General features: G+C 29.9%; 1 pseudogene; it reads left to right on the top strand.

Annotated features, from left to right (window-relative positions):
* Positions 1 to 11,284: 11,284 nt before the first annotated feature.
* LOC149201511 (peroxisomal membrane protein 11A pseudogene) lies at positions 11,285 to 12,112 on the top strand (annotated as a pseudogene).
* The last annotated feature ends 13,155 nt before the right edge of the window (positions 12,113 to 25,267 follow it).

Genomic DNA, 25,267 nt, shown 5'->3' with positions numbered 1-25,267 from the left:
ATTTACATGTTAAATAACTACAAGATTCTCCAAACCCCTTCTAATAACATCATTCATGTGTGACCTCACACCAACATTAACAAAAAAAATACAAGATAATGCCAATCTTCTGAGATATATAAACCACACAATGTGATACTTTTGGCAAGGTTATTTACATCATGGTTTCTCTAACATTAACATTGGAGAAAGGTGTTTGTACCACACCTCATTCTACATATTACATGTGGACAAAGTGGCACTCATCTACATAGGCACATCAAGGGGATTTTGCTTCACATCTTTGGAAGACTAAAAAATGTAAGTTGAATTTAAGAAAAATGTTCAATAACAATGGAATGAAATGCTGCAAATCTTTGATTGTTTTATAGTTGACCAATTTTCATCTCTACGGAAAATGTGGATCTTCATGATTTATAATATTTCAAACTATTGCTTTGAATGATGGATAGCAACATGCCTATACCACTGACCACCTTTTGAATAACGCTTCTCTAAATCTTGAACAAACTTCTTCATTGGGCCAAAAGGATAATTCTCCTTAAAAAAAGTGTGCAAATAAAGAACCTTTGCATTAGAGGAATTATCGCTTCTAAATTAGAAATTCATGGATGACTCAAAAAAACCATTTGCATAGTAAACATAGACTATGACAAACTAACGAGATAAAAAACCCAGGCATGACTATTTTGCTAGCTAATTTAATACAAATTCTCAAAATATAATTTTTGTGTATTCTCCAAAAATTATCAATATTATTTACATAATTATTAAACAAAATTATCCTATTGGTGTACATCTACACCTTTTTGGGCCAATTTCTATTATAACTTAATCCGCTCATGATTGAATTGCACGCCTCCTTTTCCGAAAGACAAAATCTTTGATCCCTTGGCTTTATTCGTTGTCCTGAAGAGAAGAATATTTGATTCGGTAAACATTGAAACTTGGATGAGGAGACAGAGTAAATTCGGGATGAGTTAAATAGTGGATATCTCAATGTTGTTGTTATTATTACAAAATATTGTGATAAATGAGATATAATTTTAGCAAAGTAGCAAGTTATGTAGCTAATTAGTAAGTTGTGTAGTTAATTAGTAAGTTGTGTTATTTATTCCTCATATTAATAATGATAGAAATAAATAAGTTGTTAAATTAATTTAATATTAATAATGATTGAAATAAATAAAGTGATAAATTAATTTCAATTATTATTTTAATATCAAAATTTTTAATATATATATATATATATTAATTATTCATTTAAATTTTGTTAAAATATTATAATTTTTTAAAAAAGATTTAAAAGAATAATGTAAAGAATTAATTTTTTAATAACAAAAGTATTTTAATAAGAGACACCATCAATTAAACTGATCCTTATAATCAAAACATTAATAGTATTATGGTGTAAAAAAAAATCTCTCACAATTTCTATCTTAAAAATAGAAAGTAAAATCTTCCATTATAACTGAAAAAAAAAATTTGACGACTTCGTTATTAAAATAGAAAGTAGAATCTTCCATTTAACCTCAAGTCACCTTTACGTTGGACAAAGTAAAAGTTAAAATAATTGAATTCTTTAAAAATAAGATTTAATTATCAATTTCTGAATTTGCTAGAAAGAGTTTAATCAATCTACGAGAATGCTATTTAACACTAGCGAGTCCTCCACGAGAAAAGGAAAATTGAGTTGGAAAAAAGTTATATGTACTTTTACTTATAGGTTGTTAAAGAATTCTAATAAATTGTACTTGAAATGGGCAACCTCCACCTATTTAATTAATCGATCTGGTTCAAAAGGTGTGTTATTCTTACAAAGATAGGAGGATGCGTGATGAGCGGACATTATGGAATCGGAAATCCCGGGAAGACATTATGGAATTTTCCATAGGAAGGAAATTTGCCTCGTGCAAATCATATAAATTTAAATCCATTAAATATTAAAAGTTATATATTCCATTAAATATTAAAGATAAATATATACTTTTTAAATTAATATAGGCATAATTTTTGTTTCATTGTATAAATTTAATATGCAATATAAAAAATAAGTTTAAATATAAATGTGTAATTTCAATATAATTATTAGTATTGGTTTTTTTTTTAATTATGAATCTACCAAACTTTTAGATCTTTCTATATATATATATATATAATTTAAGGAAATATTTGATTCATCATAGTTTTTAGGAGATTTAGAGTTAAGATAGATTTATATTAATTTTAAATGACACATTAACATATACATACATACACATTAACACACACACATATATATAGTTGACGTTGAAATATTTTATTTATGATTCATATTCTACACATTAAAATGTTAATAAATCTTTAATTTTATTTGGAAGTAAAAAAGATATATTTTTAGAGGATTCTCCCTTTATAAAAAAGGTATTTTGTTTTATATATATATATATATATATATATATATATATATATATAAGTGTGCCTTCTTTATTTATCTATCTACCTCTTTATATATATTATTTTTATTATTAATATTTAAAACATTACAAGTCAACTCTATATTAAAAAATGAATGAATTACAAATCTATTTAGAAAAATATTAGTAAAGGATGGATTCTCTTATTCTTTATATACAAAATTCATATTAAACATTTTTAACCAATAATATATATATATATATATTTGACATTTAAATTTTTTATTTATGTTTAATATTTTACACATTATAATGTTATTACATGTCTCAGTTATCTTTGGAAATGTAAAGCATATATTTATAGGATTCTTTCTCTCTATATTTATTTTCAGTTTTTTTGTTATAAATATTTTTTAAAATGTTAGTTTTATATATATATGAATTTGTTATTAATATAAAAAATGTTACATGTCAACTTTATATAAAAAATGAATGAATCACACATCTCCCTAATAAACTTATTAATAAAATAGAGTTTCTCTCTTTATATATAATCCATATTAAAATGTTTTTTGTTATTAATATTATTTAAATGTTATATATCCACTATGTATTAGGAGTGCAATAAAATACACATATCTTTTTTTTTTTTTTTTTTAATTTAAATTACTTTGTTTTTATTTATATAAACTTACATAAAACTATGTTAATTAATAAGGACATTGAAATATCTTAATTATGGATAACACTAAAATATTTTTTTGTTATTAGTATACTTTTATTTTAACTATTACATGCCAACTAAAAATAAAATAAATTACATGTAGCATCAATTATATTACTTTTAGGTGACGTTTGTAACTTCATATTAAGTAGTGAAAGAATTACATATCTCTTTAATATGAAAAAAGTAAATTAATTTATAAAGTGGATGTAAAAATAAAATGGAAATTGGAGTACTTTACATTGAATTTTTGTTATTATTTTTTTAATTTGTTATTATAAATATCATTTTATTATATTAAAATTTAACATTACATGATTAATATCTCCCTCATAGTGGGTTGTAGAGCACTTCTCCAAACAATTATTTTCTGCATAACATATAATTACACTTACATTGTAAAACGTACCTGTCATACAATCTTTTGTGTAATCTCTTTTATGAGAAATTCTGAAGTAATCTACACTTTTGATTTTCATTATTTAACAATTCAAATAATATTCTTAGTTCTCGTTATTTTATCAGTTCCAACTATCATTAAAAACTAAATTTGATTCTTATTTAATCATCAAATACTAACCCTATAAATATTTGAAAAAAATAAATAAATTAGTGATTCTACTCCAGATACTCCAAGATAAGTATCCAAGTATGGGACATTAACCATACTAATACTTTAACTTGCCTAATAGTGATACTAATACTCGTGAATAATATTTCCTATAACTTACACATTTAGTGGATGCGTGGATGATCTCTCCTTTTTCGTGGACTTTTCCAAATAGGTATATACAAAGGGAGTTTTATTTTCAATATATCTCATTGCCCTCACTTGCGAAAATCACTTGCGAAAATTATACATGTAGCAAGAATTTTCCATAGGGGAAGTGAAAATTTTGGTTTTCAATCCATTTCGCTCCCCGTCATTTATAGTCCAGGGGTGAGATGAAATTAAGAGTAATTAAAAATATATAATTGATATATCTATTTTAGTAGTAGATTTATTTAGTGTTTTGAGAAATTAAATTTCTCGGGGTGTAATTCTTTTTTTAGGTTTTTCATTCAGAAAAGATATTTGCATCTCGAGAAATTTTATCCCTCTCAATACTTGATAGATCCATCGGTAAGATGGATCTATGTTGGTTTTAGTTGTGCAAGATAACACAATCTATTGAATATCTAAGTAATATGATAACCTTATTTTCTTTTTTCTCATCTACTTTTATTTGTTAAAAATATATTGATATTAAGTTTAAATCCTCATGAGTCTTAGAATTTATGATGGATTTATGTTACATCTCATGTCCATATGCAGATTTAGAGTAAATCCATCTTATATAATAATGCAATCTAATATTATTCACTAACCATCAAACTCATGAGATCCAAATTAAATGTCCCACTCCTACTAATATTTCCACCTAAAAAAAATATGATTGTACATTATCTCCATATAACTGGAACTATGCTAATCTTTAAAAATAAAATAATAAAAATTTTAAGTATAATTATTTTATAAAATAATTCAATAAAATATAAATTTATTTTTAGTTTTTTACTTTAGGCTACCAAAAGAACTCTCTTTGAGAGTACTATTGTATATTTACATTGCATCTATGAATCCATGTTATATAATAATGCAATCCATTAATATAGAATAAAATAATAATATTCAATGAAATCAATCAATTAATTAAATTAGATTTAGAATAATGCTATCTAATAGTATTCAATGTAATTAATTTAATAGTATTCAATACAATTAATTATTTCAATTTCACTTAATTAATGTAAAAAATAATATTCAGTTAATGCAATGAATTAATTCCATTACAAATTGTCTTCTTAGAATATTACAAGTATGGCCACCTCATAAAGTAATTATGATTATAATTTTAATAATAATTTGTAAGTAATTTTTTTATTGAGGAATATTATTATTTATTACTTACCGTCCTATGTTGTTATACTCAAATCGTCAACCTTCCTAATTGAATGTAATGATAGTTAAAAAATAGTCGTAATGGTCATCACCATCTTGCAAGTAAGATGGCATGAATCATTGCTTATTATTTTTACGCTTTCACACAAGTGCTGAAAATGCTAAATTAGATATAACTAGCAATTGCACCAAATGTTGCAAAAGAAACGCTGTAAGATATAAATTGGAGAAGGATCGTGACATATAAAAATCTATTATGCAGGTGCATACTTTGCCATTAATTCCTCCTCTTGGATTTGACAACCCAGGTCACTGCAGATTTGGGAGCTCTAGAGGTGATATCAATCTCTTTCCAATTTGCAAACTACTAGACCATTGTATTAGTCTCCCTTCATCATATGGTGGGTTGATTGATAAGCCATAAAAATCAAATGTTGAAGACATAAACTTGCAAGCATAAAATCCATAGGAATATTGATTCCCAAAATATTTGTATCTTATGTTTCTGAGCAACTACAAGAGAAGGTGCACCATTCTAGTCTTCTCCTAAGTGTTTCCAAAATCCCCTCCACTTTTCTTCCCATGATCCTAGTCACATGACCCTGATTCTTACAACCTCCATTTTAAAAGCTAATACATATGGCATTACCATTTCCGATTGGAATTCAAATCCAAATTCTATCAGATTGGCATAGGTGGTTGATAAAGTTCATATTCTAGTTTTCGAGCCAAAAAAGAGGGATGAACATTGTCACATATGAGAAAGCTACATATGTGAACCCTTCTTCTAAATTGTATGATGATGATGAACATATTTACAAATTGATTGCCACACTACAACATGGTGTTCAAAATCCACCTTCAAGCTTTCACATCAATCCTATTAAGTTTAAAAAGGTATTCTCTAACCTTCCTCATTAATGATCCCTATTATTCTATACTAATTACACAACTTCTCCTCCCTTAAATAAAATATTTCCATTCAAAATTATCCATTGGAAGAAAAATGATTCTAAGATTTTGGTTATTTCTTCATTGAAATGTGGGATGATGATGCAAATTATGACATGGATCTGATCACTGGACTTGCTAATATGCGAGCAAGGAACTATAACATACATTAGGTGGATAATCTCAAGGCCATACCTCTTACTACCTTAAGTGTCATACTTCTTATTATTAGTATGCATGAGATAATAAAACCAAATCTAAAGGCCATACTTCTAACTACATTAAGTGTCATACTTCTTATGATTAGTGTGCATGAGATAATAAAACCAATATAACCACCATTGGCTAGACAGATTGGCAAAACTCTTCTTAGACCAGAGTTGCACAATTGCATGGGATATTGCTTACAACTATATTTAACGACCTTTTAAAGTCATTTGCTAAATCGCTTTTAAACAAAAATTGGGATGAACATTAGTGGCATAACATATGAACAATATTTTTTTTTTTGAGACAATACATACTCCAAATACAATATGAATGGAAAATGGCCAAATCTAAATTTTTAATTAAATGATTGATAATTTTAAGTCTTATGTATGTAAATTATTTTAAATTGAATATCAAATATTTTATTAATAAAGTATCATAGTTGAATAACAACCAATTTGTTAAACTTAGTTAGCATGCACTAAAAATAAATTAAAAATAACAAAAAAAAGTGATATTTTATGTCTAGAAAAAACACATAGGTCATTATTAATGTGGAACTTGCGTTAAGAATACAATTGTGTTTTACATTCACAATAGGGTTATACCCATTATTAATAAAAAAATGTATTAGAAATGATACGATATCAATGACTATTATTAATCCCCTTTGCATTCTCTTAAATTCTCTTAAATTGTTTGGATAAAGATTACTAATGTCTATCATGGATGTCTGTGTTAATTATGGTCTCCACATTATTAGATTAATTTGGTGTCTTGACTTTTATAATCGCACTAAGACTATCTAATGCAAGCAAGTGAGGCTAATTAATCCCCTTTGCATTCTCTTAAATTCTCTTAAATTGTTTGGATAAAGATGATTAATGTATACCATGGATGTCTGTGTTAATTATGGTCTCCACATTAGTAGATTAATTTGGTCTCTTAACTTTTATAATCGCACTAAGATTGTCTAATGCAAGCAAGTGAGGCTAAACAATCACAAGGAGCTCCCTCTTTGTGTCACACTTGAAATTATATCAAACTAACTCCCAAATTATGTCAAATGCTCGAAAAACTAAAGCAAGTACTACATGTCTATGTTCATCTTTTAAGTTTCTTCGTAATAATATATTAACGCATATTAATAATCTATTATACCAATATTTTTTTATTTGAGTTTTAATTGAAAGAAAATGACTCAAAATGAAGCATTCTTTCTAATGGGATAATAAATATGACTTTAATTCAAAAAAAAGTTGTCTACTAACAAATAAACTTCTAAAAAAAATTGGATTTATTATTTTTGATAAAAAATAAATAAAATCCTATTTTATAATAAAATGTTCCTCACGTTTATAAAAGTTAACTTTTGTGAATAACCAACCTAGATTCATCTTAGGTTTAGATATTTATAATTATATATTTTATTTTGATGCAATTTGACCGAGTTAAAATGTTTAATTGTTGGATAATATTCTACATTTTAAGTCTTTTCCTATTTTCCCATCTAGAAAATCCAGGTAAACAATATTTGCCAAATTTTTCAATTTGAATTAATGGAATCCATCTTGTTAATGTAAAAGAGAATTCAACACCCCATAATTCCCCTATTATAACAAGGTTGTATGATATTAATATTAAATATTTGTAATTTCATTAATTCAAAATGATTCGTGTCATTTGAGTAAACATATTTGAGTATATTGATTTTTCTTCCCTTTATTTTGAGTAATTAAAAAATATTGTTTCCTATCATTTAAAAAAAAACAAATTTTGACTTTAACTTTTAATTTAATCATTTGCTTTGAATGGCCTATTCAATTTTATTCAAAATTAGATTGTACATGGATTAAGAGAAATGCCAATTTATTATTCAAAATTAGGTTGTGCTTGGATTAAGGGAAATGCCAGTTTGAGGTTCCCTTGGGTGACTAGTGAATAGTTAACTAGTATATGAACATACATGAGGATAAATAATAATACTCATTTTTCTGGATTATATATGGATGTTTCTAGCCATTTTTTATAATCGTTTTGAATTTGAATTATATATATATATATATATATATATATATATATATATATATATATATAACTTTTTATTAGTATAATAACATAATTGTATCATTTTCACATTAGTCTTTTAATTTAACAATCATTTCTATAAAAAAAACAAATACCATAACCTGGGAAAAAAATTATTTACCCTAAAAGCCAGAACCAAATTGACAAAAAAAAATAAAAAAAATCCTACAATGATGGAAACCAAAGAACAATGGTTTCTCACACGCAGCAAAATTACAAGAAGTTCCCACGTTCCCACCATTGAACCAGAAGCAAATGGACAGAAAAGGGAAAAATCGTTGTAAAACCAAAGAACAATGATTTCTCACACGCAACAAAATTACAAGAAGTTCCCTTATTGTTGGACATAGAATTAGTTCCTTTGTACTCCATCTTTGCAAGGTAATCAAGGGGATTCTTGCTTCGAGATATATATATATAACTTTTTATTAGTATAATAACATAATTGTATCATTTTCACATTAGTCTTTTAATTTAACAATCATTTCTATTAAATAAACAAATACTATAACTGGGAAAAAAATTATTTACCCTAAAAGCCAGAACCAAATTGACAAAAAAAAATAAAAAAATTCTTACAATGATGGAAACCAAAGAACAATGGTTTCTCACACGTAGCAAAATTACAAGAAGTTCCCACGTTCCCACCATTGAACCAGAAGCAAATGGACAGAAAAGGGAAAAATCGTTGTAAAACCAAAGAACAATGATTTCTCACACGCAACAAAATTACAAGAAGTTCCCTTATTGTTGGACATAGAATTAGTTCCTTTGTACTCCATCTTTGCAAGGTAATCAAGGGGATTCTTGCTTCGTTTTAAGGAACCCTATTCTTAATTATCGCATGCTTTTCGGTTAATGTAAATAGCTCTGTTTAGGGCATTTTCCACCAACTTCCAGGAAACCCTAAAGTAATTTATTTCCTTATATTTCTTTAGCTATTTCAAATTTTCTGCAGAGTATAAATACGACTAACTTAGTCTTTTGTTCTTTTGTGTTCTTCTTTTGCCATAGATTAGGAATTGAAAATATTCAATTTATTTAAATGAAGTTCTTCCTTTTGATTTGAAATTTACTCAATTCAACACGTTTTTTTATACCACTACTTTATTTATTTCCGGTATCAGGTCAGAGTTATGGCATAAAGAAATCAAGCTTTTGTTTTAACCCTATTAATTAGTTTTCAAACCCGTAACCTGGGGGGTTGGGTAATATTGTCTGTGGTTTCCTAGCATAAACCATTAGGGTTTTCCCCCTAATTCCCTGGCACACGGGGTTTACTTTGCAACATGTAATTAATAATTCTTGCAGCCTATATAATTTAACAAGGGTTGCTTACTTGTCAACTATACTAGGTTAATGTTGCAAGACTTATTATCAATACTACGAATTTTAAGTTTTGTTTAGTTTACCGTTAGGGTTTGTACTCTGATTGAACATTATTATTATTTTATAGGCGTAGATATCATTATAATTTTCTTTTATGTACTTGCAGGTTGTGGAAACGAGTTTTCTAAGCCGAGTTTGCTAGAAAAAATACTTTTCTCATATTCGTAAAACATCCACGACCCCATCTTGAATTTGTTCTTTTATTTTGCTAAATATATTGAACAAGCCCTGGTGTATTTATATATCCCATTACTGTATATCTCAACTGACAATTTATATGGTAGAAAGAAACATATTGTTATATAGTTATATGTTTCTTAGGCCGACAATAATTTTGAAACTATCCCTATAACTCAAGACTTGCAATAGACCTGTGTAGGTCGTTCAAAATTTCTTTTAAAAGATTTCTATTTGAAATTTTGTAGGTTCAAATATAAATTTTAAATGTGGTTTGTTTGTAGTTCTTGGTTACATCTTAATGGAAGATTTTTATAAAACTTCTCTTAAGATGTTTGTAAAACTTCTCTATATCTTACAGGTCACAGTGACTTTGTTTCCATAATATCAATTTACAGAAACAAATAATTTACAGAAAGAAGTAAAATGGTAAGTTATATTTGTTTCCATAATATCAATTTACGGAAAGAAATAATTTACAGAAAGAAGTAAAATGGTACGTTAGAGAATGAGAATGAGAAAGGGAAAGCATCTCCAACAATACCTCAACCTCATTTTTCACAGCAAATAAATGAAGAATGTGTGCAATCCCTGCGCAAGAGGGTACAACGATTGCGTTTGGAAAATCAACCAAAACTGGAAAGCATAATGAAATGAAAAAACCAGGAGTATGCTTCCATATTTAAATGGAAGCAAGGGGAAGATAGGTATAGTCATTCCAAACCACAGCGTAATCATCGGCGATGGTTAGTCAGCGAGAAAAAACCAGGCGTATGCAGCAATATATAAATGGCACCGACGGGAAGACAGGTGTAGTCGTTCCAAACGGCAGCGGGGAAGACATGTATAGTCGTTCCAAATGGCAGCGTAATCACTGGAGGTGGTTAGTCCTAATTCTTGCCGGAACTTCCACGCCTTGATGATCCAACGATACAAAGTTTTCTAATCGTCTAACACAAAGATCGACGGTCCACTACAGTACATGTTGACACGGGAGGGAGTTGGTCTCAGAGGGAAATGCCTTATGGCATAAATATAGGTTAACTGAAACTGAATCTTATGAAAGATAAGTGCATCGAATTCGAATAGATGGAAATATTTTCTAAAAATAAGAGGGATGTGAGGCAACACGTCCCTACCTTGAGTAGGGTAGGATATTGACACGTTCATGGAAGTTCGTGTCAATAGTTTGTAGGGTGCAATAATCTGTCATAGTGATTATATGCTTGGCTTCTCTAGTCCCGCTAGTTTGGGAATGCATGGATACCATAAGTATTGATTAGGTGGCCTGACAGCTTTGATTTCATTCAGTGACCATTACTCCCGTGGAATCAAGCATATTGTCATAGATCACTAGTATATTCATGTCTTTTTGTGTAGATTTATCGTTAGATAGAATTTGGAGGGATGGAAATGCAGAAACCATCTTCAAATCCATAGACATTGACAGAGGCATTTACAGGCACATTCACAAGCAATGTTGCTAAAAGTGTTAATATCAATACTAGTGTCAGTGCAAATAATATCCAAAGTAAAAAGAAACGAAGAGATTTTGCACATCATTGAGAAGGTTATTTAGAAGGAAGGGGTGGAGTTGACAAGGTTATAAAGATTGCCAAGTACTCTACCAAAATAATTCTGGCTTCTTCTGTTGTCTTGAACGATGGCCTTTTGGCCAAAAGGCTTAAAATTTTTGATGCAAATCTTGGAGTTGGAAAAGAAGTGTCGAGACTCAACAAGTTTATACATGATTAAAATTCACTAAAGAAAATTTCTTTTGATTCAAAATAAGGTATATTACAAATTGTCTCCTATGGAGGGGATTGTATTTACTACTTTGTGAAGCAATTCACGTGGCTGATCAAAGATGACTTAATTGATGAGCGATATGATGTCAAATTGCAGATGATCAGTGCTTGGATTGAATTAATAAGTTACTTTCGGAGTAGTTCCCTAAAGGTTTTTCAGATATATATCCCCACAAAAAATGAATATGCTCTTGCATCCAAAATTTCTAGCGTGTCTTCAGAAGCACAAATTTTAGACAAGTATGCTTCAAAGATTAGCTAGTTATGAGAAACATTCTTTGTAAAGGTATTATCCATCATATAAGACTTTGTTGATGACTTGCTAGCTTTGGCAGACATTCAAAATGGAAAAGGAACTTTGTAAAATCGTTTTCTCCTTGCAAGTGCAGGATTGCTTTATGGTCTTTCTGGTGTACAAAAAAACTAAACAAAGGTAGCAAAGAGAGAACATGCAACAACTATAGCATTCTAATTAGAAACCACCAGGATCTATAACATTCTAATTAGCAATATCAAGTATATTGGAGTCATCCATATGTCTTGGGATAGTCACAATTAAACTTCCCTAATCTCTCTTAAATGTGCACATCATCACCCCCACTAAATTGGTTTATCCATGTGTATGGCAAGATGGGAGCCATTTCAATTCCCCTTGATGTGTTTCCATTCCCATATTAGTGTGATTCAAGCAGGTGTGGAAGTTCTTATTCTAGGGAATGTGAGTCACATGCACTGCAATTCTTAACTCTAATTAAATAATTTCAAGCTGGCAGTATCCTTTGATTCAATTATTGAAAAGTAGGATAGAGAAATTGAGAAATAATAACGGTTTAATTCATACAATTTTAACAATATCTTCATAATATTTTGTCTGGATTGAATTTCGTTCAAAGGTCCATAAGAAGAAGTAGCATTATGTAACATGGTAATGTTATACACACATGTAATCTTTGTTTATCTTGTTGCTATCTATTTTTCTGGTTCCTTTTGTTCTGCAACATGGTTATGCTATACATACAAGTAATATTTATTTATCTAGTTGCTAGCCATATGCCTGGTCCATTTGGTTCCTCCCATAAGTTTTCTTACTACTCCAACAAATTTTCTTTATATTCCAATTATCTAAAATAAAACTTGTTAACACAGAGCATCGAGGTGTTCTTGTTTGCTTCTAGCATGGGGATAGAGGGCTCAAGGACACTAATGATAGTGTGATAGAAAGCATATGAAAATTGTTAGAGTGAATGGCACTTATTATATGTAGATAGAAGTGGTGGAAAACATACATGTAGAAAAGCAATCGACAATGTTTTTGATTTAATGTTACTTTGGGAGCCATAGTTTTCAAACATTTTAGTATTTAATGTCCAGAATCAATGTTAGCATTAGTTCTTGTGAAGCTAAAAAATTCATTATTTTCCCATATGTATACTAAGTTTGGCCTCATACTTGCCTCGGTATGAGGCCAAATAAGATGAAAATTACACTAATTCGTCAATTGAAAAAAGTTGATATATTTCATTGGTTGAGGAAATGTGGTGGGGACAATATGTAACAAAGAATGGTTAATAAGTTTTAGACTATATCGATCTACGTCTAAGGTTTGTAAAGATAGGTCATTTCGATTACTATAGTCCCATGTCACAGGAGACATAGACTAATAAGATAAATATAAAGTTATGAATGCATTGAATTCAAATAGATAGAAATTTATATAAGCATAAGATGTCTCCAAGACAAATGAAGTTTTTGAATTTTTTCCAATAATTTATGATAAGTGAATTTATAAAGAAAAATGTATCTAAAGTAGAATATTTCCTTAGGAAAGTAGTGTTACATTAATTAATTGTGAGGATAATTTTTTTTTATAGAACATTTAAATTTAGCTAAACTTTATATAATTTTGAAAATGTTATTTTATAATAGAATAAGTCATTATTTTATCATCATCAAAAACTCTTATCAACCTGAAATCAACTTATGTTGGAAAGAGAAGATATATATGCGGGGTGTAAAAGTTGTTAAAAGCCACTCATAGTTAGTGACAAGGGATAACACCTGGTGTTTTTGGAAACGGAAAGATTGACCACAACTTATGTGAAGTCAAAATTTTTGATAAAGAAATCAAATATGTCTGGAAAGTAATGGTTTAGAGCATGTCTCTATTAACATTTAAATTAATGAATTATGAATTATGACATACATAGGTTAGGAAGGGCATCTTGGCGCTTGAAAAAACATATAGATTGTAAAATATTTTATAGAATTACATCCTCTCCATTCACGTTCCATATTTTATTAAAAAATTGATAGTGATTGTCTTACATGTCCATTTATTTTCCATTTCTCATTGAAAGATCAATTATATCAATTGATTACTATAAAACATTTATCAACATAAGAATATTACTAATGGTGACTTAGATGGTGCAAATGAACGAATAACCATCTTCAAAATGCAAAGTGTTAAAGAATGCCTTTGAAAGTGGAGAAAGCGAGGGGTAATGTTCCACCTTTACATAATCAACACACAATTTGTCAAAGTCACACAATAAAAATATGGAATTTTGCACTATCCAAGTATTTGAGAAATAAAAAGCTTGGGAACTCCAACTACCCAATTTTATGAATCTTTGTTTCTTGGAAATTCCTCGTGCAGTGGGAAAATGGTATATAAAGACAATAACCACAAGCCCATTAACCTTCATTATTAGAAGAAATTTTAGTCTAAAAAGGTTCTTTTAAGAAAAAATAATAAAATAGGGTTTAGGAATTTTGGAGGGAAAAGAAAAAAATTACCTTTTTTTAACTTTGTTTTTGGCATATCTCCATATAGATTAACTCAAATTTCAAGTATATATTCTTGCTAAATACAGAATTAAATTTTATACCATCTGTTATGTATACTTTAAAGAAGACCTACACTAATAAAAACATAAAAATACATTAAAAAACATAAACATGTTAAACACACTTTTATCCAAAAGAATAAATTTTTTAATTAATTCCTCGAAACAACGACACAGTTAGACATTAGATCAATTAATTAAACTTGAGAACCATATGAACATTGAACGGTAATAGACTAGATATCTCTTTAGGATGTAAGAGTTATTTAACTCATTATGAAGGTTGAAAACTCTAGCAAAAGAGTCCCATTCTCATTGAGATTAGCAAAATGGAATATTAATTAGGATATATGAAGTATTCTCCAGGATGATTCATGTTTATAACACGATTCGATATGTTGTTTTTGTTGAGTAAATTTATCAAAACATTTCATATTATTAATATAGAAAATTGGTTTGGTTAAAATAAAATTTAAAATTATGGTTGGAGTATGTGAGAGATGTTAGAGTAGTTGTAATACTAAATTTTATTATAGATTATATGCTGTGTGAATAAATAAAATAATAATAATAATAAAATATAATGTGAAAATAATAAGAAGTAAAAGACTAAATTTATTAATCAATTTATTATATTATAATTTTGTTTTTATTAATAAAATTAAAATAAAATATTTTTATCAAAAAATTATAATTTAAGTATATTTCATTCCGATCAATAATGATTATAATAATAAAACATATATTTAATAAAAATATAAAAATATAAAAAAATTAATAAATATTTAATTAAAAATGAAAATATATTTAATTTTAAAAAGTGAAATAAATATATAATATAAATAATAGCTATAAATGAAAAAAAAAATATTTATATAAAAATCATTAGGCTACATAATTTTTATTTTTAAATAAATATAAAAAAATTATGTCGTAGAACATTAACATATATTTATTTAAAAATAAATATTTAAAATAATTTTCATAAATTGATGTCAATCCTATATATATTATATTAAAATTTTATAAAATATGTGAAAATAATTCAAATATATGGAAGTGCAAGTGTTTTCAAAGATTTTACATTCAAACTTTTCTCAAGGGCTCTGTTAATGTAAACTATCTACTGAAATGATTCCAAATAATGACTATGAAATGTACATGAACCATGTATTTTTTAACACAATACCTCATATATCACACATAGAATTAGACTTAGATTAGTCATGGAGATATATAGAATTAGTATTAGATTAGTCATGGAGATTCTATAGCAAGTTCATCAAGGAATAGAGCTTACTATGTATTCCATATCTCGTGGGAGGAATAAATGAGTTATGAGGATTATCATAATATAATTGTGTATGTAAGTGTTTTACAATGAAGTAAAATATTTGTTAGAAGAGTTTTTATTGGTGTTAAGGCTTCTCTTTTTATATTTTTGTTGTTAGTTTTTTTTTATTAAAATGGTTTATTGGTTTGTATAGTAACGTGTTAAAGATTTTTATATTTTATATTTTTATGGTGGGTTTTATGTATGTATTTGTTGTTTGTTTTTATTAAGGGTTTATGTATGAGAGAGTGTTGTTTTAAAATCTTTATATTTGAAAATTAAAATTTCCGTAATTATTTGGGCCAAGAAATGGTAATACATCAAGAAATGGTAATACATAGGTAAAATAAGAAGGTATTTTAATAAGGAGAAATAGTATTGAAAAAATGAATTATAAATCGTTAACCAATTCTTCGTTTCATTACTAACAACTCTCAACATTTTAAGATTTATTTTTTATTCAATAAAAAGAGTTATCATGGAGTGGAGTGGATTGAAGGCTTATTACTAAATCTCTATCTTTAATGTTTGAGCTAGATAAAATGACCTTCTAAAAAACCACCTAAACTTGCCGGCATATTCTCACAAAATCTTCCCTACCTATAACCATGAATATTTTAATACATACCTATTATCTAACTACATTAATGTAATTGTCTTAGTGGAAGTTTTTGTATTTTACATATGACTATTATCGAAATTTTGCTTGATATTCTTGATGTGCCAATGTGAGTGTATGTGTGTTAAGTTTGTTGGGTAAACAAGGAAAGAGAGAGCATTTTGAAATATTATTATAGAATATTACAATTTCCTTTATTAATTTTTGATTTCTTTAAATGGATAAAAAAAAATAACCATATCATTTTGTGACTAATTTTTTTTAATTGTATTGAGTATTTTAAATTCCATAGTATTATTTTATTTATTAGATTTATTATATATAATGATATTTGTAATATGCTTTATTGAACTATTTTTTATTTTTTTTACTAATGCTATTTATATAAATATAAAGTTTTTACATTTGGTAACTAAATCTTACGCTTTCTTTCATAGTCAATATCCATCATAATGGCTATACTAAATACTTTTTTGGTTAACTTATAATAGGTACTATTAATGTTCCTGGATACCCATTTATGGTCATTCTTTTTATAAAATTTATTTGATACTATATCCTCCCCTAAAGTATACCAATGGAAACATTAAGCTTTAAAATGTCAACCTTTGGGTTCATGTTAGAGTCTTGGTCATACATAATTATTGAAGGGTACTTTGCATACTTATAGGTGGTGACACGTATGAAATATCTCTTCCTTGGGGTGTCGATGTTGTCAGATCCAAATGTGGGTCATGGTGTGCATTGGTATATATTATCCTCTTTATCTATGATCTCCAAAGGATATAATTAAGGGATTTGCTCTAAACCTCTATCCTAACATCTTCACTAAAGATTTTTTTCCATGTCCATATTTGATACGAAGGTCAGTATGGCAGGCTTCGTTTAATGGTCACAATGGTTGCAATGACCGTCACATCTTTATGGATTATTTTGTTGGATGTTGAATGAATTATTGTTATTTATGTGTGTTTCTACTAGGGTGTTACTATTACCTCTCTCTTAGAGGCTCACTTATTTTCCCCCTCCACAATAAAATAACTTTGATACACATATGAATGAACACTCACTAGCCACACCCCCTTTCATTTCGAAGGCACATTTTCACTCCTCTCTATTCCTGACAGTTAGAGCCAACAAATATATGAAAGAGTATATGGCAACCAGGGTGAAACATCAGATGAGGATCCTATTCCAGTTGGTGTGAGGCCTAATTGGGACTTTACATCAAGAAAACCCCCTTGGTTGATGGATTTCCAGCACCATCAACAAAATGGTGTTAGAAGGATGGATATATCACAAGTTTTTCTTGTTGAGTCTATTTTGAATATCTTATCTTAAATATATCTTTCCCAAATCATAGCCTAACAGTGTTTTTCCAACCTACCTCCTGGTAAACTTTCATTCTTTGTGGAACTTCTTAATGCATTCTCTCAATTCAAGTTTAATGGCAAGGGTGGTATGTTTTTATCCAGAAACATAAAATGATTTTCTTGGGTTTTGTAAACTCTTGAAATCAATGATTAAGATGTTACGTGTATTTTATTGACCCTCACTCTTGAAGGTCGTGTTGTTGGATTGTGTAATAAGTTACCATCTCATTCCATTCATTATTTTCATCAATTTACTAAAGAACTTCACCAAGCTTTCCATTGGTATGATTATCGAGATGTTAACAAACAAACAAATAAAATTGGAACGGAGTCTGATGAATCAGTTGAGCATTTTTCTAATAGATTCCTTCATTTATGTTATGGGTTTCATAAAGAATATACGGATCCGAATTTCTATAAGCAAAAGTTTGAACATTTGGTTCAGATTTCTTTGAATAAGTTTGAATCCAAAACTGTTGATGTTTTTACTTCCCCAATTCTTCTAAACCATTAGACATATTTAATTTCAATGGAGGAACCTTCTTTTCCTTTTGTTCCTTGTCCTCCTCATTTTCCAATCCTCATGTGGGTGCCTCCTTGTGAAGATTGTAAAGTTGGGAAATCCAAAAATCAAATTCCTGATCCATCTTCTCATTCTTCTTCCACTCTTCATGATTCAGATTCAATGGATGAAATTCAAGAATGACTCATGAAGCCTATGGTGAAGTCTAACTCCTGCATTCTACAAGATGATGTTATTTTTCATGACTCTAGTCTTCAATATGATTTGGATTTTGGTTATCCCCTATCATCTGCATGCCATGAATCTTTGTACCATGATGCGCTTGAGCAATCTAATCCATCAACTAGTTTCTCACCTATCATCTGCATGCCATGAACCTTTGTACCATGATGTGCTGGAGCAATCTACTCCATAAACTAGTTTCTCACACTCTTTTTATTTTCATGTTGTTGTTCCAAATTGTGATTAGGTTCAAGGTAGTCAGATTACACATGTAGAGGAGCAGGAAGATGAAGATTCTTTCAATCTTTTTCAAAATTCTTCATGTGAAGATGGTGTCTCCTCATTCTTTGTTGATATTGAATCTATTAGTTTCAAAAGTGAATGTAATTAAATAAATTTGTTTAGATCCACAGTCTTGGGAAACAATCACTTTGATGATGATGATTATGTTGATGTATGCTATGATGAATTCCCAAGTGCATATTCTAACCTTTCGATTTCTCATGAAGATTTTAATTTAGATCTAAAATATGATTCGGTGAAAGAATATTTTCTTATCAAAGCTTCCCCTTAATCTCATTATCCCTTATGTTTGGTTATTTTCAATGCATCTACTTCTGATAAATACACTCCATGCTCTTCAGGTTCTTCATCCGATGAGTTATATTCTCAATTTACACAGGGTGGTGAGATTATCCATGATGAAAATGAAAACAATCAAATCATTGAGTACTCTTTTCATCCCTCATCATCTCTTCTCTTGCATGAAGACAACTCTCCAAACCAGCTTTCTCATGAAATTTCCTCGATTCATACACCTTTAAATTTGCGATAAAATGAATCTTTCAACTTGAGTAATCTAGTTTTTGAAGTTGACAAATCCAGACAAGTCAATGACAAAGATCTCTGTCATTCGATTAGTAGTGGTTTTAGTGAAACTAATGGTAGTAGTTATCCTCGCACCATGGATGACGTTGTTCAATATTTAGGATGTGATTTTACATTCCTTAAAATTTTCGTGACTTGTGGGGTAGTCGAGGCACTTCAACATTTGTTGATGGTTAAGTCGGTAGCTTGCAACTTTTCTAAGCCCCACAAAACTAAGTCAGAACTAGTTTCTCTCACAAAATCCTTCTCTTTTCATGGTTTCACTCGACGAAAATCTATTTTTGAAATATGTTTGGTATTTCAGATGTAACATTTCAAACTATCGATATTTTGTTTTGGAAAATATTCAATAATCTTCTTCAGTTGATCCATATTCATGCAAATGTCTCACATCAAACTCAAGTTTGGAATGGTTATCTCTCATAAAGTCATGGAATTTTGAAGTTGATCTTTTTAAAAACTATATTTTTAAATTTTTTTATGATTACGATGCTTTGAAAATGGTTTGGCACATTTGATTTGCAAGGAATTTGGTTTGATTATTCAGAGCATTCACAAAGCTACTCAAATTCATTTATCTTTGTTAACTACCAACTGGGAGTCTAGAGCTTTAATTAGTCTATCTGATTATAATATTAGCTATCATTCCTTTTATCTTTTTCCTGCCAGTATACTTGATGACAATTATTTCACATCGATTAATATTTATCGTTTATCTCACCATTCAAATACTTATCAAGTAGTTGAGGCACTTCAACCTTCACTAATGTATATGTCAGGTGCTCACTATATTCACAAGCCTTTTGAATATGATCAGATCTATTTTCCCTCAAAATATTCTCAACATTATGCTGTTCTTTTAATTGAAAAATCATTATTTCAAAATTTTTAGGATTTTCAAGAGGAATGTTTTGAATTTCATTATCTAATTGTCGAATGGTTGGGGCAATCTTACTTATCAAGATCTGTTGCAAAGAACAAGTTTTGGCCTTTTCTAGTGCTTGCTAATCAAGATTACATAGAAGAAGGTACATTCACAAGAATTATTTGAGCTTTGTGTTATTATGGTTTACATATAAAATGTAAGAATGTGGACTGGTTAGAAGTAGTGGGTGTGACACATTTTTCTTCCCATAGCCAATAACTTCTTTCATTTGTGCAAGTTCTTCAAGATTTTATCTTTTTTATTGCACATTACTTTATATATGTTTCAATTTCTCGTATATTTGTGGATGCAGGTTAGGAATAATTACGGTGGCTACATTGGAAATTCCATTATAAATGACCCCAATCTTATAGCTGGATAGGTTAGGATTAGGCCTATTTTCATTTTAGATTACCTACACATTCATCCTACATTCGTTTCCTGTAGTTTGTCTTGTGTTTTCTGGTTTTTGTTTCGCATAATATTTTGCTTTAGCCACTTTCTTTCTTGTCTTTTGGTTTTGTTTCCTTGTTGTGTATTTTCTTTCCCTTTGTTTTTTGAGACCTTGCATGAAGATGGTGCAGCGGAAATAATGGTGTTATATAAACGCACAAATGGACCTATAAAACCCAACAATTACCCCTTTTTCCAAAATATAAGCCCTTTTCCCTATCGAAATCCAAAATCCTTTGAAAAAGCTTAAAATAGTGCTTTTTCCCTTTCGGGACCCAAAATACCTTTGAAAAGGCTAAAACCAAGCTTTTCCGCCTTTTACACAATTATATGAGCTATTGCCACAAATCCAGATCTGGCTGATTGAATGGCTCAGATTGAATCGTAATATCGGTGATCAGGTTCCAATGGTCCACACATTGACACTATCCCCCGGTGGAGGTTCGATGTGATATCGTTGATCGCTATCAGTGATTTCAATGGGTCGCTTACAATATATCACGCCGCTCCGAAGTACCAATGGGATATATGTTAGAAATCACAATCGCAAAGGTTTTGGAACAAGCCTTTGTCATGCGTTGATCTAACTGCACGATGCAATATATAGGCCAGACCCAATAAGGACCAAAACTCCTGTGCATAAGTTTTCAAATCCGCATCTTCGAATCCGCTAACTTTTTAGCATGATTTATCTTTGTAAAATGATTTCGCCGATATAACAAATAGATGCACAGGGCTGATGTGATTTGGGGTTCTACGGACTCGATAAGCATTCAAAAAAGGATTTGAAATCCGGATTTCCAATCCGAATGTATTTTACGCCCAATACTTAGTATATTTTTGGTTTGCTACTTGCGAAACCAGAATAGTGGAATGCACTCGTCCAACGATCCTTTAACATAACATCTCCATTAAAAAACATGAAAACACAGGGAGAGCATCAATCTCATATGAATAAAAAAAGCAAGCATTTAAAGGCCTCCATGGGCTATTATCACATTATGCACACAACACTGATTTATTCACAGTAAATAATAACAGAGTCTCAGCCTTATGACAAATTACACAGAAAAAGACCTTTGTCTCTAAAGAATGCAATCCATTCACTCTCTCTATGCTCTCGCTCCACTCCTCCCCCTCTCATTACGTTTTCCTCATTTTTATCAATAAATAAACTTTCTAACGATATCTAATAGCAAATCTCTATTTTTAATAGATCTAACAGCAATCTTCTAATTCCTATCTCTATGCTAACAATCCCTATCTCTGAATCTAAAATAAGATAGTCTCTAACTTATTAAAATAATGAATTATAACTAATTTCTTGAGAGATCCAACGCTCTCAGTAAAACTGGCTTCTTACTAATCAGATCAATGAATTTCAACCTCTTTTAGCCACAACATGTGAACAAGTTTTCACATTTTTGACTAAGTCCGGATGCTCCTGCATCAGATTCCCAAGGAAGAAAAGAATTTTCCTTCAAACTTTTAGGACTTACTCCATAGTTCTGCAGTTCTGTTGTTGTCAACCAACTGGAATCTTCCACTGGATGTCCCTTCCACTTGACTAGATATTGGAAATAAGTCTGCCCTCTAGTTTTATTGGATACTCTTTCATCCAAAATAGCTTCAATTTCTTTCATGACTGCTTTTGGTACCTGTTCCTCCCAGTTCACGGTTTGAACTTCATTCCTTGTAGCTTCTTCATGCAAATTTGTCTGTGCCTCTCTGTATGGATATAAATCTGCAAAATTAAAAATGGGGGATATCCCAATCCCTTTCGGTAACTCAATCTCATATGCATTGGCTGAAAATTTTCTTATAATTTTATAGGGTCTTATCTTTTTCATTTTCAGTTTGTTGTAATTTTTAGTAGGAAATCTCTCTTTCCTCAAATGCACCATCACTAAGTCTCCCACTTCGAATTCTTTCTCTCTTATTTTCAGATCTGCCCTTGGCTTGTATTTGTTTCTGCTTTCCTGCAATCTACCCTTGACTTATTCCTGTAATCTCTGCATCTGTTCTACAAATTCTTCATCACTTGCACTCCTGACTTCCTATTTTCCCAAATCCCTAAGCCCATACACACCTCTTGGATGCATTCCAAAGACAATCTGAAATGGACTCATTCCAATGCTTCGGTTTGGTGTATCATTGTAAGAAAACTCAACTTGAGCTAGTTCCAACTCTCACTATTTGGGATTCTAATATACTAAAATCCTTAATATATTCCCCAAGCTCCTGCTCACTGCTTCAATTTGTCTATCTGTTTGACGATGGTATGCTGAACTAAAACTGAGGTTAGCTCCCAGTTTCTTCCATATAGTCCTCTAGAAATTCCCTACAAATTTGGTATCTTGATCTGATACAATACTTACAGGTAAACCATGCAATCTTACAATATTTGAATCGAATAAATTAGCTATGTGTGTTGCATCACTAGTTTTCCTACGCACAATTAAATGTTCCATTTTAGAAAATCTATCAACTACAACATAAATGGAATCATTTCCTCTCTGAGTTTTTGGTAATCCCAGAATAAAATCCATGCTAACTACATCCCATGGTCGGTTTGGTATGGGTAATGGCTGATACAGTCCTGTATTCTCAATCCTTCCTTTGCCATGCTGACATATCCTGCATTTCTCAACAAACTTTTTAACATTAGTTTGCATTTTGGGCCAATAATGAAAAGCATTCACCTGAGCGAAGATTTTATCTTGTCCAAAATGAACAGATAATTCTCCACTATATTTCTCCTTTATGATGTTTTCCCTCATGGAACATTTGGGAATACACAATTTGTTGCTTTTAAATAATAGGCCTCCTTCAATGAGGTAGTCCAACCACTGGCTTCTGTTATGGCTCATTGGATTCTAAACTATTGTGTAGATATCTCTGAAATCTTCATCATCCTTGTACATTTCAATAATTTCCTCAAATCCTACAACACCAACCTTGAATTCTTTCATATTAAAACTTACCCTGCTCAATGCATCTACTACTTTATTTGACTTACCACTCTTATACTTTATTACGAAAGTAAAACTTTGCAGAAATTCTACCAACTTGGCATGTTTCTGATTCAGCTTTGGTTGGTTATTGATAGACTATAAGGCATGATTATCTGAATATAATATGATTTTTTTTGGTAGTAAGTAATGTCTCCACTTTTTCAAAGCCTACACAATAGCATAAAACTCCTTACCATAAGAACAATATTTCTTCTTTGCATCATTTAGTTTCTCACTGAAATATGCTATTGGTCTTTTCTCCTGACTTAGAACTACACCAACTGCAACTCCACTAGCATCTGTTTCTACTTGAAAGACTTTCTCAAAATTATTCAATGCTAAAATTGACTCCTCTATGATCTTCTTCTTCAACAAACCAAAGTTTCTATCTACTGCTTCTGCCCATTGAAATGGTTGATTGATCTCCTTGATTGTCTCAAGAATTGGTGCACAAATTTGACTAAAACCTTTTATAAACATTCTGTAAAAACTTGCAAGTCCATGGAAGCTTCTTACCTCAAATATGCTTCTGGGAATAGGCCAGTTCCAAATTACTTGGACGTTCTCTGGATCCATCTTCAAGCCTTCTCTGGAAACTACAAATCCCAAGTAAACCAGCTACTCCTTCATGAAACTACACTTCTTCAAATTTACTAGTAGTTTATCTTTTTGTAGAGTCCTTAAGACTAACTTAAGATGCTCTAAATGTTCCTCTTTACTTTTACTAAAAACCAGAATATCATCAAGGTACACAATAAAAAATTTACCTACATACTCCTTTAAGACTTCATTCATTAACCTCATGAATGTGCTATGTGCATTAGTGAGTCCAAAAGGCATCACTAACCACTCATACAACCCACTATTTGTCTTGAATGTAGTTTTCCATTCATCACCTTCTCGGATTCTTATTTGATGATATCCACTTTTCAAATCTATTTTAGTAAAGTATTTGGATCCACTTAAACAGTCCATTAAATCATCCATGTGTGGCTATGGAATTCTGTACCTGTTTGTGATATTGTTGATAGCTCAAGAATCTGTGCACATATGCCATTCTCCTCCTTTCTTTGGACTGAGTACTGTTGGTACAACACATGGACTGAGACTTTCTCTGATCAGCCCCTTATCCATCAGCTCCTGTACTTGCCTTCCAACTTCTGCATTCTCTTGAGGAGTTAGTCTATATGCTACTTTATTTGGCAAGCTTGCTCCTAGTATTAAGTCAATGTGATGACTAATACTCCTAATCGGTGGTAATGCATTCGACAACTCATCCACAATAATATCAACAAAATCATCTAACAACATTTTAACTTCTTCAAGAAAATCATTCAAGTTTGTGGAAGTCAAAATTACCTTTGGTCTTCCCACAATAGCAAA

This window comes from Pinus tabuliformis, chromosome 2_1 (genome assembly GCF_031772625.1).
Source record: "Pinus tabuliformis cultivar Carrire ecotype Pingquan chromosome 2_1, CPIR1, whole genome shotgun sequence".
NCBI classification, from domain to species: Eukaryota; Viridiplantae; Streptophyta; class Pinopsida; order Pinales; family Pinaceae; genus Pinus; species Pinus tabuliformis.
The sequence above is the reverse complement of the archived record's forward strand: the minus strand, read 5'-3'. Positions and strand labels throughout refer to the sequence as shown.